Below are 20521 nucleotides of genomic sequence, written 5' to 3'. Positions count from 1 at the left end.
AGAGGAGTTTTTTTTTACTGACTTGCTGTTATGGATGTTATCAGCATCATTAATAGACTGCAGGGACGTCCCGTTGGAGAGGAACAGTTTAGCTTTATCTGACATCATTTCCTCCCTGTGTGGTACATACAGTTTACTGCAGGTTTAAAGGAATAGTTTGGCATCTGGGGAAATAGATTTGAAATAATATGATAATTATTATGATTATTTGCTCTCTTGTTAAATGAGCAGATTGATACCACTCGCACAGTGTTTGTTCATCCGATAAAAAGCCAGCAGCCAGTTAGCTTAGCATAACGACTTGAATCAGGGAGAAACCGCTAGCTGTCTGAACCGTCACCTGTAAAGCTCACCTATGAATACGTTGTATATCAAAATATCAACAACAAAAAATGACAACCTTTGGTGTTACAGGGGGTTATGCCTGGGACTACTTCTTATCTGGGTGGAGGGATATTATCAAACAGATGTTAGAATGGTATCATCTCATCTGATTCTTGTTCAGAAAATAAGTATATTTTTTTGAAATGTAGAACTATTCCTTCAAATTGTCAAAGTTATTCTAGCACAGTTTCAGAGAGATATAAAAAGATAAAGAATGCAAGTTTCTGCACATGTGACTAAAGTTACAGGTGAGAGGTCGAATATAATCCAGGAAGTTCAGTTTGAGTGATACGTTCTTTGGTTTTAAGTTTTTTTCCGAGCATCACAGCACTGCACATGTGCAATTATTTTATGGTCCACATCAACGATCGCAGGGTAAAAAGTAGAATGACACCGCTCATGTTACAGAAGTTATATATCTACCAGGAATGTGTGCTTGCACATATATTTACCGGGCAAAGCAGAATGACTGTTCGTTAATGAATGACAAATGTTCAATTTCAGGGTTAAGTGTCTTGCTCAAGGACACATCGACTAGGGCGGGGATCGAACCTCCAACCCCGTGATTCAAAGACGGACCTGCTAACCACTGACACGCACATTCGCATTTGGTGGGGTGATGTCATCGAGAAAGCTGCTGTTCCAATTGCAGAATGACCGTCCTTGAGTCTGGACGTCCTTGAGCCTGGACTTGAGTTGAACTTCCCAAGTTCAAACACCAAAGTACACAAGTCTGTCCTTGGTGTCCTTGGCATTGAGGCCCAGAGTGTTGATGTGTGTCTGAACTCAGGATAAGTTCTATGACAGAGAAACATGGCTTGCAGTTAAAGCTCATATTCAGAAGTCTATCATTGTAAAACATATTATACATGTATGTTCTTACTGATGTATGATAATATATATATGATAATATGTTAATAATAATGTAAAATCCTCTTCTTGGAGATGATATTATTTTCTGTAAAGCTCTAAATGTGCTCATTGAATTGATTCAAATTTTTTTGAAAGGTATTTTTCGGAGGCTTCAATGCCAGAATAAGTTGCCTCATCAGCTTTCTGTCGGGTCAGACCTCGGCACAGAGAGAGAGAGAGAGAGAGTTGTAAATAGTGAGCAGATCTCTGGCAGAGCGTCCGCACAGCACATTTTATACCAAGAAGCCAACTTTAGTAAACAGGCAGAACTAATGAGGACACTGAACACACACACACACACATGCAGACACACACACCCACATCCACACACACACAACTTAGTGTCTGAGCATTCGGAGGCCCCGAGGCCCCGGGGCCAGAGCAGCCCAGATACCTGATGGGAGCAGGGACATCAAAGCTGCAGGATTAGAGAGAGAGAGCGCCGCAGGGAGGAAATGCTAACTTATTATCCGCTTCCCAGCTAATCCTGTTATCTCCAGAATATAGCTGTGTTTAACCCCCCTACACACCTCCCTCCGACAACACACACACATATAAGATGTACACACACAGAATTCAGTGTTCGGGGGTTCAACAGCCTCCCAGAGCGCCCCCTGGCTCTTCAATGAACCCCCAGAAGCCATCTGGTCCTATATCTTAGTTTTAGATGATGTAGATGCGGTTGAACCTTCCCCACATGTTCAAGTCCCAGTTCTCCTCTTAGATCCTTCGTTAGTCAGGCCAATAATGTCGTCCTGAAGTCCACTTCAGCTTTGGTGGGCACTCAGGTGATGTAACGCCTCAGGCAGACATTTAGGCGGTCCACAAATCAGGGTCGCCCCAGGCTGAGTGTGGCACCCAAGCTGAATATGATTTAGTTCCCCCAATCCACTTTCATCTGTGCTCTTACAGTCACACACCAGATTCAATACAGAATTGTCCTTTTAAATGTAAAAGAAATTAAAGAAATTGAAGTTGCTTCAATAACATGAAAGATTTGAGGTCGGACCGGTCAGATATTGTCATCGACTCGTTGACTGCGGTCAAACACAAATGTACATGGTTGGAGACGCTCTCCAAACCCATTCAGGAAGGTTGACCAGTCTGCAGGTTGACAGTGTGTTGATGTCCAATTTCATCCCTTGAGAGATGTACTAATGCTCACTTCATCTACTTCTTAAAATGAACTGTCTTACACACAAACAGCATACAAGGCAAAGATGTCGTCTCACATAAAACCAGGATACAGTCGGAGGGTTAGAAGTTCTTCCCATCAGCTACCATGCTCGCTAGTTAGCAAAACTTAAATGACCTTAAACAACATGGTTTCATCGACCCTAATGGTGCCATTAATGGTGCCATAGCTTTTTCTTGGGCTTTCATATCTTGTAAATATTTAGGTATGTTTAAGCCAGATAGGAATATTAATGCTGCCTTCAAGTGCTCTTCAAATGCTTCTCCATTGGACTTCAGCTGTACACATGACACATTATATGTCTAATGTGTCATGTGATAAATTAAGACTTTTATTTGGACTAACTGAAGGAAGAAAGGGAATCAAAATTGATTTATTGTTTCATATGTGATTGATACTTTGAATGATTAATTAGACAATGCTATTATTGACAAATTGTATTATTCCTAAAGAACAACATGTAATGTAGACCTGTTTTACGCCAGTCGCTGGCTCTTCTCCCTCTGAACATCACATATATGTGTTCAGTTTGCGCTCTATAGACACCGTTTTTTCTTTAGCAATCATATGTCAGACTTTTAGATATTGGGCAAGAAAGTCATTATATTTCTGACAGCATGAAGGCAGCATATGGACCGCGAATCCTTCCCGATTATAGCGCAATGATTTGTGGGATGACAGATGATAAGGTGGTGAACTGATTATGGTGTCAATGTTAGCTATGATGAAATACTAAATGTAATTGTAAGACCCCGATGCAGCTGCATCAAGGCAAAGGTTCTGAATGGTCCTGCACGTTCATTTACTGCAGGTACAAGAGTTTTCTTCGAGGCATAATTAGCTCGTTGTCCTTTCTGACCAAGACACCTGTAAAATAAAGCGGGGGGAAGTTGAAAGAAAACATTCCTTGCAGGTAATGTTTATGTGAACGGACTCGGCAAAAGAATATCGTGCGCTAATACATGTAGATGAAGTGAAATTGTCATTAGGCTAATCAGCAATAAACTAATTGGGAGTCATGGACCCTCCTATCTGCTAATTCTAACCCTAAACCCCGGCCCATATCTGCAAGCAAATAGAGGAAGAGAGAGAGAGGAGGAAAAGTGGAGGGAAAGAGCTGAAAATGAGAGTGAGGTAAGAAGAGGAAGAGAGAGATGAAGCCTAATTAAGAGTGCTGGGATTTATGCAAATGAGACGGTGCTGATATGGTAATCAGAGCCTGCAGGGCCGTAACAGGCTGTGTGTGTGTGTGTGTGTGTGTGTGTGTGTGTGTGTGTGTGTGTGTGTGTGTGTATCTAAGAGGCTGACAGCTGGCTGTGAGGAAGGTCAGAGCCAATCAGGCTCTTACTCTAATGCACACTGCCCTCTGGCCACTCTACCATCTCACTGTGCTCGCTCTCTCTCTTTCTTGGTGTCTCTCTACCCCTCGCTGTTATCCAACCCTTTCCACTCGTTCCCTTTCTCCCTCTCTTTTTCTTTACATTTCACTGGTTGTCTGTCTCGATGCATCTCGACGGCGCACACAAACTCATGCACAACCATTGTTTTCACACATTTACTGACAATTGGTCTTTGACACATTTGTCACTTCCATCGCGTCTTATTCTATATGATTTATTCAATTCAGTTTTCAATTCAGTTTATTTTGTATAGCCCATTCTCACAAATTACAAATTTGCCTCAGAGTGCTTTACAATCTGTACACAGAGACATCCCGGTCCCAGAACCTCACATCGGATCAGGAAAAACTCACAAATAACCCTTCAGGGGGAAAAAAGGGAAGAAACCTTCAGGAGAGCAAGAGAGGAGGATCCCTCTCCAGGATGGACAGGTGCAATAGATGTCATGTGACCAGAAGGAATCATTAGAGTTAAAACACATTCAATGAATATGACAGAGTGTATGAATAGTTGGTAGTAGGCATGGACCACGATCCAGACCTCCATGATCCATCAGGCAGAGGTAGAGAGGAGTGGGCAGAGATTAATATTATATTACTTCAAATGAATTTGCACGCAAACCAAGCCTCATCGTTATTTACTCATTTTAGTTACTCACACCAAAGACATTCTTTGTCAATTAACACTGATACCATTTCAGTGACAATTTTTTTTTTTACAAAAGCGAGACTTTAAATCTTGTATTTACCAGAGATTTTCTTGGAAATAAGTCATGACGAAAGTCTAAAAAACGACTATTCGATGAAAGAAATCTGATGCAACCCCAGATGGAAGCTCAGCACTGCTCGCTACTTTTCTGCATTTTGGCTGATTACTTTTTGACAGCCCTAATCAGCTTGATACTGATACTATAACCAGTAAAATCCTGGCTCCTCAGTGGTGGAATGAGCTCCCCACTGACATCAGGACAGCAGAAAGTCTCTACAGCTTCCGCCGGAAACTAAAAACACATCTTTTCCGACTATATCTGGAGTAAAACACAGATTAGCACTTCAGTGGCACTTAAATGGCTCTTATTGTGGTACTTTTGTAGTTCGACTATGTTGAGGAAATGTTACTTCCTGTATTCTTGTTGTTCTTAGTTTGTACTCTAGGTTGAATGCACTTATTGTAAGTCGCTTTGGATAAAGGCGTCTGCTAAATGACATGTAATGTAATGTAAAATCATCTGTGTGTGAGCTGGAGATCAACGACTCCATGCGTCCACTATATTACATTGGGTGATGCTCGGCCAATAGCGTTGTATGAAAGCTACTAAAGGATGAAAGCCAAGTGCACTCACTAAATGCGAGGCTTGTGGTCCCTAGAGTCTTAGAAAGTAGGATACACTGAGCACCTATCTCCTCTTCTCTCTCTACTTATGACTTTACATCTCTCCATCCCATATTATTAGCTCTGCTTCCTCCTCGAGTCTTTGTGACTCCACGTCTCATCGGGTCCATTGGACCTGGCTGTATCTGATGCCTCCTGTCATGGCCCCGCTGATGAAGTTGTAGAATTTAGAGTTAGCTACCCACAGTATGATGAAGAATAATGTATTACTGTGAATGCTAGATAATCTAATACATGATTAAAAAAAAGATATATTATAAAATAAAACGTCAATCTCATATATGGCTATATACATTAAATGAATCAACATTCTTAAGCACAGAGAACCAGAGCCACATAGCCCACATGCTCGCTAGCGACATCTATGAAATATAGCGACCGGAAATAGCCGCTAAAATGGCGACAAGCGTGGATGAGAATCAGCCGGGAAGTGGGGGTTTCAAAGTGTCTTTACACTGACAGCGAGGGATCCTGTGGGTGACCCCCCCAAACCAAGACCCTTAAGGGTGCTGCACGTTCATGCATGTGTGCACCTCGGTGTTTGCATCCGGATGGGGGACCATGATTTCAGCTCGTAGCACACCTACGAAGTATATTCGGGGTTGTTGCATTGGTCTAATTGTTCGATAGCTGTTAGAACTTAACACACGGCACAAGCGTAGGCTCACGGATAAACGGCCAGCGATGGCATATTGCCGCCTTTTTGAGATATTTTTTGTTATAATTTTCCACCGCGAGCTACCGAAAATGTAAGCTACTCCTCCGGTTTGTGCAGAACAAAGCATTTCGTTACCGGGTGCTTTACGAAGCCTCCTACAGCTCTATAGAAACAGCCGACTTCAGCACAACAGCTTCTGTTAGAAAGAGCTGCGAGCGTCATAGCAACGGCCTTTGACAACGACAGTGAGTGAGTGAGTCGGTCTCATACAGACAAATCAATGGTTAATTAAGGCGCGAGGTGCAGGTTGGTTTTAATATAGCGTTTAGTAATAATGACTGGGACTGAACATGATAAACGTCTATGTAAGTGCTGAAGTACTGAATACAATAGCAAGAAAGAGGATAAAATCAACAGCGTGTCAGACTGAAATAATGAACTAAATGACTAAATGGCAATTTATTCTGTTCATCAGGATCAGTGGGACGCATGGACGACAACAGGTGGGTCTATTAAAATAAAACATCCTCTCAAGTACTGCGACTCTGAAGCCGACCTCTCCCTCATCAGTCAGTCAATGTGTCAGCCTGCTGTAGGATTTCTGGACCGCACAAGTGGAATGAAACGCGCGGCTTCTTGATAATTGTTAAACGCTTGCATATGTGCACGTGCACGAACACACGCACGCACACACACACACACACACACACAACCCAGGGCCATGTGGCCATATCAACACATCTGAGTGTAATTCAGTTAACAGAGTATCCCAAATGACTAAATTAATCAGAGAAATACTATCTGGCCCATCTCTCTGTACTGCTTTGATGTGTGACACACACATACACAAACACACACACACACACACACACACAGATACACATATAGAGGAGGAATTAGTGTGGAACATTGGTCCAACTGAGAAATTACTTTACCTATTCTGATAAAAAGGCCTCAAACCAACGGAGGGGCCTGTGAGATACTATCATTAAACCAGCTAACCCGGGGGCATGGAAACACACACACACACACACACACACACACACACACACTGTTGTATATATGGGAGTGGGAGAGATCAAAAAGATGCATTGATTCACGCTTCCTGATAGAGTACAATAGCACAAAAAAGATCACAACAGAAGTTGTGTTGCACCTGCGACTACACACCTTCAGCAGTGACATCACTGATAATTGCCGACGTTGCTTTGTAGATACAGTAGAGGACGTGTTGTGCTTCAGAGCTCTGACTTCCTTATCATCTTTCCTCCAGATGCTACAGCTGCCAACAGCAGAACAAAGGTGTCTTGATTCTGCTCTCTAGTTTTTGGATGTTGAAAAAAATATAAAACATGCTGCGAAATGTGCAATTTCCGGCATTTAACTAATGATATGACATTTTATCACCGCAGTACTCTGTAACAACAGAAAGAATCAACATGTTTCAGAGTTACGGCTGCATGGGTTTCGCAGAATGTTGGTCTCAGTTGTTAATTTTAATTAATCTAATCCTAATTATGCTAATTTTTTTTAAAATAACTTTGCAATCCAAATAAGTTGGCAAGATGTTGTTTGGTTTATGTTTTCTTGGTGATCACCAGGTCCTGGGTCTCGGTCTTCTTCACTCAGACACAACAGAAATACGACCGACACCTGATTTGACAAGTGCATCACTTATTAGATTACCTTTGCTTCACAGCTTTAACAGGAAAGGTGGGACAAATGACAAAAAGGTGACATTTCTACTGAACTTTCCATCAAACACAGGTTCTGATTATATTTCATACACTGAGTGTCTCTGGGGGTAGTACTTCTTAAACATTTACATCTAGTTTGAAAACAATCAGCTGTGACAGTATTGTGTAGTTCAGTATTGTGTAGTGTCTGGTTGTTGTACCGATGACCTACTGATGTCTGTGTATGGGGTTGTGGTCATATGGGCATTTAGCCCTGTCCCTCCCTGTGTGTTTCTGGACGGTTGTTCTCATTCGTCTCACTTCTAAGTTTCCGTACGATGTTTCGTTGTGTCTTAAGGAAGCGTCTGTGTTTTTACAAATGCATGCATTTTATAAAACATATTGTAGTGGTTGTGTATGGAGCTTTAAGAGTTTCCCACCAGTTCATATCAACGTGTTGGACGTCACACAGTGGTCACCATCACGTGGTCCCACACATGTTCTATGAGGTCCAGTGGATTCTAGGTGCAATAGCTTTGTTTGTGGAATGTGGTGGGGCTTGGCAAAGATAGTGTTACACATAAATGGATTGATAATAATAATAATAAAGAAATGGTAATTAATCAGCAGTAAAAAAGCAAAAAAGCAACAACAACAAAAGCTGTGAAAATAACAAACAACATGGATTTCTTTATCTTTGGTACAACACGTAACTTTTAATTACATGAACGAGCTGCAGTCTCACTTCGGTGTCCTGGTGGTGGAAAGGAGAACCTCAGTTTCACATGCATGTTGCTTCAGAGGTGTTTCCCATCTTTCCAGTGACCATTTCTGGAAGCTACAGTATCGCTGTGTAGCATTATTAGCATGTAGCCACGGTCCAATACTTCTGGAACATTTGAGTTTGTCCTGCATTGATTAAAAAGGGTTATGTTAGCAGAAGCAGGCGGCTTTCAGCTAAACCAATGCTCACGAGCAGAACCCTCCATTAAAATAATGAAAGCAATAAAAGCAACAACAACAACAACAATAATAAAACCTTTGGAAAACATTTCATAAACCATCAGCAGCCAATTAGAGGAGCCGGCACAAGCTGTGCTCTGTGTGTGTGTGTGTGTGTGTGTGTGTATGTGTGTGTTGTGCGTGTATGTGTTGTGTGTGTTGTGTGTGTGTGTGTTGTGTGTGTGTGTGTGTGTGTGTGTGTGTGTGTGTGTGTTGGGTATTAGAGTGTTACAGCGCCCAGCCCGGCTGTGCCCTGCAGGCCCGACCTTCTAATCATTATCTGTCTGTCTTATTACGCTCCAAACCGGGCCACTCTTAAATAAAATATGCAAAGGTTTCTTAAATGATGACCCGAGGCTGCGCGCGCCGCTGCTGCTCTACATGCTGTTAATCTGAGAAATGCAAATTCCCTTCATCTCGCACTCGCCTTTATTAACTTTTTTGAATTTAAAATTCCACGAACAATGAGTTCTGTCAGCTTCTGAAATTATATTTTCTCTCCTCTTTTTATGTGCGCACGGAAGCGAGTTTAGAGCATGAAATTACCAGGGGAAATATGAGCGGTTTCATCTCTCCCGCACAATTTAATTGGCTGCTTTGCAATTATTAGTTTTTTGCTGCTAAAGTTTTTTTTATTTTTTTACTTTACTGTTTCCTTAAAGTGGCAGCTCACAACAGTGTTTTATTTCTCAATGTATATGTGTGTGTGTGTGTGTGTGTGTGTGTGTGTGTGTGTGTGCATGTGTTTGGGCCTGCAATCCCACCGCCAACCGTGAGTCGGCTGCTCTGATTGGACGGCTGATTTCATGTGATATGCACGGTGATTTTTAAATTCAGTGTTATTGTGAGAGAATCAAACTGTTTGGCAGATGATAATCTGATAGAAATATGGATGACTTAATAAACAGATAAATACTCTATTAATAACTAGATAAATTCTCTATTAATAAATAGATAAATACTCTATTAATAAATAGATAAATACTCCACTTCATGATGCACATTGTGTATCACAGTCTTTTCCTGAATTCAATAAAATACATTTTGTCTCGACCTGCAGGATTCACACACAGAAGGATATTTAATCCTCACCTTTGCATGCACCTCTCTTCCCCTTCCTGTTCTGTGTCCGTAAGTTCTCCGTAACATTATTCGCCCTGCCTCCATCCCTCTGTCATTCACCTCTCTCCCGTCTCTTTCTTCCTCTCACAGGATCAAACACAGCTCCAGGTGAGCGTGAGCTTCTGACTTAACTTCTTCAGACTGTCGGATGTCTTGATGTGTTCAGCACTTGGTTGTTCATATTAAACACCTTTGTGTTGGATTGCGTTGCATTCCACTGAAATATATTGCTCTTCTGGAAGGAGAAAAGGATCTCAACACCATGTGGCTATGACTCGGTTCATGGACGATCCAGCAAAGTTTTTCTACCATTTTCTAATTATCTTCTTTTTACCGTGACCGCAAACTTTCCTTAAACTTTTGTGCCTAAACTCAACCAACCTCTAAAGGTTCCTTATACATTCAGAGCATTAATAACACAGCAAACTACTATTTGCTAAGATATTGTGAGGTAATATCCCCCCGAGCAGAGATAGAAGTCGCACTCCCTCGGCGTGTGTTGTTATCCGAGCTACACGTGCTCTGTTGACGCTCGGTGTGCATGTGATGTGGAGAAATCACTCACTATAGATTTGCTCTGAAATGCTACATATATATACACCTTTGTCTGTCGGCTGTTTAATGCTGAGCAGGTAGTGTCCAGCGGGTTTAATAAACAACTGAATACTACTGTTGGAAACGAGGTAGATAAAAGCATGAGAGTGGTTCAATACAACATAAAAAATGTGGCCAAAAAAAATTAACCCGTTAGACCCTAAAACACCCCGTAGAGCTGAGGAACTGTAGATCTGGTGATTATTCAGTGTAAGTTATGTCACGACATCATCTACTATAATAATTTCATCCGTGTCAATGTGACAAATACTTATTCGTGCCTCTTCAACCCAAATGAAACAGGTTTTAAAGGAATACATTGTCTCATTTCCAGATTTAAACTTTGACAATGAGAGATGCTTTGAAACATTAGGACAACTTTGCTCCATCAGCTTATTTGTTTGTGTCCATAATATATGTAAAATTATAATTGTTGTTATTTTGATTATTTTCTCCCTATAAATAACGTTGTCTTTCTCGCTCGTCCTATATCCTCCACCATCGCCTCCTCTGGTCTCTTCCCCCCCGCTTGGCAGCTGAGAGTAATGAACGAGCTCATGAGTGTGTGGCGGCTTCAATTGCTTCACAGGAATAATGACTCTGAACTAATGTTGATTAGAAAGAAATAAGACGCAAACATAACGAGGGCTCGCGCCTCATTCCCCTTAATCACCATCCTTATTTACCTCTCCGCTCGATCTCAGCTCAGCTTTGAGGACGGAGGCAGAGAGTCATCTAGAGCACGGAAACCACGGGAAATATGTGAAATATCATGTTAGAAAACATAAGAAGTTAAATTTAGTTAGTTAGTTTTCGGCAGACGAGATCAGGCAGCTGTTTGTTTCAAATCCTCGGTCCTAAAAATAAGCAGTGTCCGGTTTTTGAGCTTACCATTTGGTGAAGTGTTTTCCTTTTTGGTTCCAATCAAGCTGATAAACCAGTAGAAGAGATTTTTAGTTCTGCCTTTCATTTATTTCACCAACTCCTATATTGAATCCCTTGTCCCGAGTTTTTCCAAAAACAATCCATCATCATTTCCCAAAATACCATTACTTAGCATTATTATAAAAATACTCCATGTTCCACGTCTGTAGGGCAGGCTCTCTCTCCAGCTCTCAGCTGAGCCTGACAATTATTTTCTAAAATTTAAGAAAGCATCTCCAGAGCCACACAAGATATGATGCTGTCAGTTGTGGAGCAGGAGCCAGCAGGCAGTGAGGTTAGCCGTTGTCTTCCGCTTATCCAGCAGGCTGGACTTCACTTTCCTCTCTTCCCGCAACATGTTCTCACTCATTCTGGGGGATCCCGAGGCGTCCCCAGGCCAGCTGGGAGATGTAATCCCTCCAGCGTGTCCTGGGTCTTTCCCGGGTTCTCCTCCCAGTGGGACGGGCCCAGATAACCTCCAGTGGGAGGCGCCCAGGAGGCCTCCGGACTAGAGGCCCGCACCACCTCAGCTGACTCCTTTCCACATGAAGGAGTAGCGCCTCAACTCCAAGTTCCCTCCTGATGTCCGAGCTCCTTTCCCTATCTCTAAGGCTGAGCCCGGCCACCTGACGGAGGAAACTCATTTACTTACTGTATCTCTAAGGCTGAGCCTGGCCACCTGACAGAAGAGGAAACTCATTTCCTTACTCTATCTGATGGAGGAAACTCATTTCTTTACTCCATCTCTAAGGCTGAGCCCGGCCACCTGACGGAGGAAACTCATTTTAGCCGCTTGTAGCCACGACCTCGTTCTTGAGAGTTCATGACCATAGACGAGGGTCGGATCGTAGATCGCCCGGTAAAGAAAGTCTGAAACAGCGTTTCCTTTCTAAAACACAGCTCTTGTTTCTCATCATTCACCCAGAAATAAGACATTATGCTAAACAGGGAAACACTTAAATCTTCCGTTTGTTTATTTGCGTGTATATCCTGTGCACTGCAGTGCAGACAGGATTCCCAGGTGACTTTCAGGAGCTTGTTGTCGGTGCATTGTGAAGTAAATAACGCTACCCATACATGGATTTATGATCTTGAAATGTGGCAATTAAATGGAGTTCGTAATACAACAAAGAGGATTTATTGACATGTGCGATGTCGCTGCTCCCACTGCTTGTGGTTATTATCAAATTCCAAGGCCAGTAAAGGGGTCAAAGGGTCAAATGTGTTGATTTCAATTCTCTGAATCACAAACCAAGAGTTTTAGAAATAGAGTTAAGGTAAAAAGCGACAGCCATCATAGCTACACCTGACTGAGTAAAGGAGAAGATGATGAATGTGGTTTTAAAACACTCAGAGTCCTGTTCAGTACCGTCTCCTCTCCATCATCCCTCAATATGTTTTCACACCAACAGGGTTTCATTCTCCCTGCAACACCCCCACAATTACAGCATTCCTCCACTCTCATCAAACTCTTTCTATTGTCCTTGGTGCACAACTGCTGTACTTCAAAGTCCTGTTACCACCCTCCTTCTCCTCCTCCTCCTCCGTCTCTTTCTTCCCCACAATCCGTTTAGTTTTGCCGTCAGTGTTCGGTGAAACAACTTTCACGCTGCTTTGAGACGTGCCGAAGATGCTGACGCTGTTCTGTTGTAGCGACACAAAGCAATGCTTTGTTTTCGAGCACAGAAGAGAGAGAGAATAATTATGATTTAAAGCATAATGAGGCTCCATTTTATGAATCTTAAAATCATCTGTGAAGAATCAACAGTGTCACACCATCTGCAGTGTTGCAGATGTCGCTATGGAAACAAATTAACGAGCTGGTGGGGAGGATGTGTGCGTCTGTGATGGATTGTAGTGATGCCGGTTGGAGGAGCAATTGATTAGGCCCGCCGGATCACTGCCAGGAGCCCAGTGCATTGTGGGTGATGGAGGGGGAGCTATTGGGGTTCATAGTGACACCTGCACATGCAAACACAGAGATTTATCTATCCTGTGATATTGTTGGTATTGAATAATTCAATGATTTTATCAGCCCCAACCACAACAAATGACTTAATTATGCTAATCCTAAAACTCACAGTAAGTGTGTGTGTGTGTGTGTGTGTGTGTGTGTGTGTGTGTGTGTGTGTGTGTGTGTGTGTGTTGTGTGTGTGTTTGCAGGATTGACAGGGGCCTACGGGCCTCGGCACCGAAACGCTGATCTGGAATTTCACATCCTTATCCAGAAAGTCTGAGGACACACACACACACACACACACACGCACACACACCAACACTCACACACACACACAGACACGCAGACACACACACTGCCCGAAGAGCCACCAGGCGATTAGCACTACTCTACCTAGAGTCTTTTGATTTGCATAGCAAGTCAGATGGAATTCATATCAGTGTGCAGCAAGTGTGACACACACACACACGCACACACACACACACACACACACACACACACACAGGGCTTGTACAAAGTGAACACAAAGCAGTTGTGAGTGTGTCGCTGGCTACTCAGTGAGGTTATAATTCAGCGTGATGGACTGTCTGTGTCTGCAGTGTATCACCCAGGGCAACACACACACACACACACACACACACACACACCTGTGCTCTAAACACAGTGACAACATTAGGTGGACACCAGCCTGCTCCACATTGACAGAAGAAAGGAAACTGTTGAAGTTTCTAACCGCATTGTATCTTCTGACGGCACACATGGGGACGGAGAGTTAACGTCATTGTGAGGAAAGTTCAGTGAATTGTTTTTAAACTCAACGATCAATACAAACCACTTTAATCGCTGATATTGGCTCCCTGGAGTTTTGATTTGTCGAGCCAGAACTCGCTCAGCGTAGAGGCCTTTGGATCTAAAACTCTCCACGCAAACCAGGTGACTCCCCCGTCTGCTAACGAGAAGAGAAACGCTGCGGGTGTCGGGACAAAATCATCATTATGGATCACAATGTAATCTGGTGGTCAGTCACACCGCTGGTCAAACAACAGGTGACCTGTTTTAAATCCCGCTGAAGGATAGGAGGACGTATCGTCGAAATGGGATTTTATTTTTGCAACTTTCAGTGTAAATAAAACACAACAAATGAGTTTGTCAACTTGCTCTGACTTCGGCTTCCCAGGAATAACTTTGGGCTTTGGAGCCAAACCGTTGAATCTCAATGTTTCTCCGAAACTCAAAACATTGCTATGTGCATCAATGTCTCAAATACTTTTTGTATTTTTTATGTAGTTAACTGTGATTGAAAAACAACATTGAGTTGATGTCTCCCTCAGGTATCCTCCTACGCACCTGACGTCCTACAGGTGTTCAAATGGTTTACAAAAGAAAGGGAAAAAAAGTGATCTGAAAATGGGAGAAAAATAATCAATGAAACAAAAAATTCATCTGCAACTCGTAATTGTTAACATTTAACCACCTATTGTTTTATAATCACTTGTGAGCATCATTCGCTGCTCAGCTGCTTTTTCTCTTCATCTTTCTCACTTTTTTTTTTTTTACCAAAAGCAAATTCTGAGATTTACAATCACAAGATTCAAATTTTCTACAAACTTGTCCTCTTGTGACAGGACACACAACAAGCAGTATTGGTATTCAGAGAGTCACATTTAGTCATGATGTTCCTTTATCCTTCTCTAAAAATAAGTTTTACTTTTGAAATGAGAACTATAAAGTCTGCCCGTTTGCATTGTTCTCCTGTCAAAGTTCTCTCGGTCCAGTCCATCGAACAGCAGCCGAGACACAAACGCTTCATTTGATGGAGGCCGTGAACGGTTTTATGGAAAACAGCTGTGTTGAATCTGTTCCAGCGCCCTTATTTTTCTTCACCTCATGAATGAAATTTCCCATGCTGCACTGCTCCAGGCTCTGGCACATAGGAGGTAGAGTGCTCGATCTCTTTCTCTCTTTGTTTAATGCCTTCAAACAGCTTATTGCCATTCGTCAATTACTGACACACATTTTGGCAACAAACACAGCATTAATTGAAACATTTAATTAGCATTAAAACCAGTAGTAATTAACACCTTTTCTCCAGCGCTCACTGAGCCGTGCTCAAATTCTATTAAGGCTCTAAGCAGCTCAACATTTCCCTGCTCTGCATTGACTTTTTGTAACATCCACACAGTGTGTGTGTGTGTGTGTGTGTGTGTGTGTGTGTGTGTGTGTGTGTGCGCGCACTCAGGGCCCCAGGTAAGGAGCCTCCGTGAGGAGTCGAGCACCAAGGCCAGGCCTGCTGGGTGCCCAGGGGAGAAGAAGAAGAAAGGCAGTTGAGGAGGGAGGCGAAGGCGAAGTGAGAAGAAAAAAAAGAAAAGAGAGAGCAGGTCAAGATGGGAGGGAGGGGAGCGCATGGAAGAGGGATGAGAGAGAGAGACACAAGGTGGGAGGCGAAGGAAAGGCATGAATGAGGGAGGGAGGAGAGAGGCAGCGACAGAAGGATTAAAAGGTGGAGGGGGAGGGCTGGTGAGCGAGTGAAGAAGAAGAGGAGGGGCGTGTGAAAAGACGGTGAGAAAGAGATGAAGCAGAGCGACTGTTTGAACACATACACACCATGAGGATTAACCAACAGTGTGTGTGTGGGGGTGTTTGTGTGTGTGTGTGAGCATGCGTGTATGTGTGTGTGTGTATGTGTTTGCATACAGTTTGTGTTTGCACATACTTGTGTGTGTGTGTGTGTGTGTTTTGTGTGTGTGAGGCCTACTTGGAGGCAAAGCAGGGGCCTGGATTAGTTGCATTTGCCAGGGCTGCGGGGCAGGATTAGCAGGCCGGGCTGCTGTCTGACGCTGCTCTGCCACCACTAATGGCATTATTAATAGGCAGCTAAAAAATTCATTAAAAAATCTATTAAAAATAAATGTGTTTTACATAAGACTTTGCCTCAGGAAGAAGGGAGACAGGAGGGAGAGAAAAGGGGGGAGAGACAGAATGGGCGATTGTTAGCTTTGAGGTCAGCTGAATATCACAGTTCAGCCCGAGCTGAGAGAAGTAAACACACCAACACTCGCCTGATGGGAGCGCGCTGGATGTGGGATAATGAGGCTCCGCCGACAGACGTCGACGAGCCTCAGAGTGTTAACCACGGGTCTGCTGCTCGCTGTCAGACGCTAAGTCAGAAGAGTGTGGGAAGAAGAAGAAGAAATGTGAGGAAATAAAATATTTTTCGTGAACTGGAAAAGTAACGACGGCAAAAGAATTATCAGAAAGATTATCAGAAAATGATTATCAGAAAACGGTGGTTCAAGAGGAGAAACAGGCCTGTGCTATGTCCAAGCGGAAGATTTACACTTCTATTATACTTCTATTATAATTAATAATAATTTGTGGACATACAATAATAATTCGTGACATCTCTTGCGTGACAGTGAGTGGCTGTAGGGTAGTACAACACATTGAAAGCAGTCTTTGTCTGCGAGCGACAGCCATATGGTAATTAATAGTGTTGCATGTGTGTATCTGGACTTCAGAATTATTTTGAGTCACACCAATAAGTTGTTATAAAAAATATATATTAAAAAAATAATAGATTCATATTATTGCCATTAAATATTTAAAATAATGTATTTATATCATTCCCATTAAAATGAACAAGCTCACATTCACACAACATATTGTCTGCATCTGAGTTTTTAAACTGATTAGCCTCCTCTTATGAGGCGGTCAGGAGTTATTCTCTGAATAGAGGAGAGGATGAGAGACATGAGGAGGAGGTTAAAGGTGAGGAGGTTCTGCTTTGTGTGCGCCCTGGGGACATTTAACCAAATCAGATTAACAACAATAGCTGTGTCTAAACACACACACACACACACACACACACACACACACACACACACACACACACACACATATCTCAAAGAGTGGGCACAGGGGCCAGTTAACACATCACAGCTGCAGGAATTGTTTATTTCACGTTGCATGCAAGTCAGCAACCAATTATAGCTGCCAGTCGATGTGAGAAGCCCAGCCCCCCCCCCCCCCCAAACCCCCTCCTCAATTGTGCAATGCAGCACATTTTCGTTTTGATCTAAAAAATGAAGAAACACCTAATGAGCCGAGTTGTATTCCTGTTACTGAATGCTTAACTCAAATGTTGAGAGTTAAAATGAGTGAAATCCGTGAGGTCTTTGGTGCAACTGTTAGAAACTGAATACAGGAGTACCGTAACCAATAAATAAAACAAGTAACAGCTGCTGAGCTCCAACTACAAGGGAGGATGTGAACCTGAGGGCAGCACCGATCCAGCTTCTTCTGTCCCGATAGAATACCCGAGCTGTATCGGCCCATCCTGAGTATTGATCATGTCATGGTGTTTAACTAATAATCCGTATTCCTCACTGCATCGGTCATTTATGTATACAGCTTGACTTTAAATTTGCTTCTCTAACTAACAACAACAAAAAACTGGTAAATACATCAATATAAATTTACTCTATTTATGATATCTGATACCAAATCGGCAAATCCGTATACGGTGCACGTTTCAACAACTATGCAAACAGTACCTTTTTTTGTTCAATATTCTATCAGGTCTCCATCTGGGAAATGGCCAACATGACAAAGAAGAAGGGAGCGGCACAAATAACTAAATATACACACAATACAATCTGACAGATGCATTATCATTATTATAAAAAAGTGAGAGAAACTACAGAAATATATACAAACTGTCGTTTAAAAATATTTTAAAACCAGCAATAGAGCATAACATGACAGCGCACAGTGATACTCACAGTACTGTTTGTTCCGTATGTTTGAAAAAAAAATTCTGAAACAAATATATACATGTGAACAAATGTAAAGTAGATTGTGTGTATTTTTTTAACATTTATATAATAAATTTGAGTGTATAGATTTTCCTTCAGCCAATTTAAAATTGTAATTTGGGGACAGGTATTTTTATTGGATCGAACTAACTACAATTTCACACTACAGTTCATTTAAGTTGAGTTGCCTTCATTTTAAGTTGGAGTAATGCAAACCATTGATTTGAAAACAATCAAATTATTACATATATCTGACTGAAAACAATTGTGTTGATCTAACTTATTAGTTTGAGTTGCGAAAAAATTATTACATTTCGTGTTGCCAAATGAAGTAATTCAATAAAGTCAGTCCAACTATTCCTTTTTTACAGTGTATTCAATAGACCCCCCAGCTCAGAAACGGTGATAATGAGAGGCCCCTCAACTAAAACCTAGACACAACCACCTTTCTGCAAGTGCAAACGCCCAATCAGGTCACTCATCATTGGTGAACTCTTTACAACGTCTTCAAGTGGCACACAACCAAACTTGACACGCACATGTTGTATGAATTGTTACGGCATAGATAACACCGCATGAGTCATAAGAAACGGCACGTGAGATGTGTTTACTGATAGCGACGAGTTCGAGCATGAAACAGTGGGAGGAGCTGCTGCTTTCATTGAGCTTCCCGGCCCCCGAACATCAGACCAACCACCACTGCAGCTCTGGTAACAACTGAACATGACCGTGGAGGATAACCAGCCCAAATGTATGGATGCAGAACCTAAATATCTCTGATGTTAGTTCGGAGGTTTCTGAAGACGGATATTTTTACTTATCCGTGACACAAAATCTCTGATGTTGCGCTACTTTGGGCTGGAATTGCACTCGGCATCGCATCCTCCCATCAAATGCTCGTTGGTGGGATATCACAAGGTGATTAATAATATGTCGGCGAAGGGAATCTGAATCGGAGCAAGAAAAATAGTCAATTGCAACTTACCGAATTTGGGCGAGGAAGGGCAGAAAGTAAAAGGCAGGAAGGAGCGCCTCCCGCTGTGCCGAGGAAAAAGACAGCAAAAAGTCAGCAACATTCACACTCAAAGCAAACATCAAACATCATCAAACACACAGAATGAGACACTTTGATCTGCCGGGCTCCACAGGAAGCCAGCATCTTTAGAAAATCCTCCAAATGTAAATTAATTTACTCCAGAAAGAGATCCTGAGGCGCTGGTGTGCAACCGAACAGCAGACCTCAGAGGGTTAAACCCAAACTCTGCAGCTCAGCCCACAGACACAGTTCAGGCCTGCTGAGTTCATCTGAACTCTGAGCGATGCGTGTGGGTCCCAACCAACAGCCAAACTAACACGCATGACCGCATCCCACATTACTCCCGAGTCCGTCTCCAGACGCTCCGTCTGCCGTCTCAGCTAATCACGACGGGCATCGGGGGAAACGGCTCGCCTACAGCAGGCCTCGTTTCCAACGCCACATTCATTGGATGAGAATTCGGGAAGACTTGACGTGCAGCCTTTTAGCCGACACCATCGCGGACTGTTGCATTTCATGATAAGTGTTCCAACAAAGAGTTTTTATAGCCACGAAGGAAAAGGCCGACAGAGAGCATGAAACCCGACTGGCCCGTCGGTCCGGCAGGTTCTCTTATTTGACGGCACACTAAGCTCTGTGAGCACTGGTCTTTTTATTGGAGGGTGGTAACCAATAGTACACCTATACATTGGTTATTGTTTTTTATTCAAGCCACTTTGGGCCAATCAGGAAAGCTGATGACTCAACATGTTAGCAAGCATTTCCTTATTTACACATTCAGAGGACACTGAGGAAGCATTAGCGTTCATTTGAAGTCCAAATATAAACTTTTATTGGTGCATCTTTCACACTCCTTCTACTATTTTAGCTGAATGATTTTCTCTCTACATGGAGTCGTTGGCACCTCATGTTCATGATATGTTACGTGGTTATGCTACACACAACTATCACACCTGCAATATGGAGTTTTCTTACCTTTTTACTCATCTGGATCCCAATGTGTTATAATACTGTCTGGTTCAACCATGGGGAGGTCTAACTATGTAACTGGGGGTTTAAGGCCCGTAGGGTCAAATATTGAGAGTCAGAATTGTTTTAATTAGTAATTAAAGGTCTCAGGTGTTAAAACAGTCACCAAAAACTACAAAGTCTGAGAAACTTTTTGGGGTTATTTATCCCATGAGCAACTTAGATTAGAATGAATGTGGTGCCTTCTTCCAACACATCATCCAGTTCTCCTCTCGCAATTATTTCACATCATAACAAGGTCAGCACACGTATGTATGAGAGCAGACACGCTTGTTGGAAGACTTCATGTAAAGCAAAGTGATGCTATTGCTGTTTATTTGCTTTAAAAGGTGTTTCTGGGTGTGTCATGTGCCTTTCTGGATGTTACTGTTACTAATCTTATCTCACTTTGAGATGATCACCACCGCTACATCACCTTTTACACAA

Source organism: Pseudoliparis swirei, chromosome 12 (assembly GCF_029220125.1).
Source record: "Pseudoliparis swirei isolate HS2019 ecotype Mariana Trench chromosome 12, NWPU_hadal_v1, whole genome shotgun sequence".
NCBI classification, from domain to species: Eukaryota; Metazoa; Chordata; class Actinopteri; order Perciformes; family Liparidae; genus Pseudoliparis; species Pseudoliparis swirei.
Note: the sequence above shows the minus strand (reverse complement) of the source record.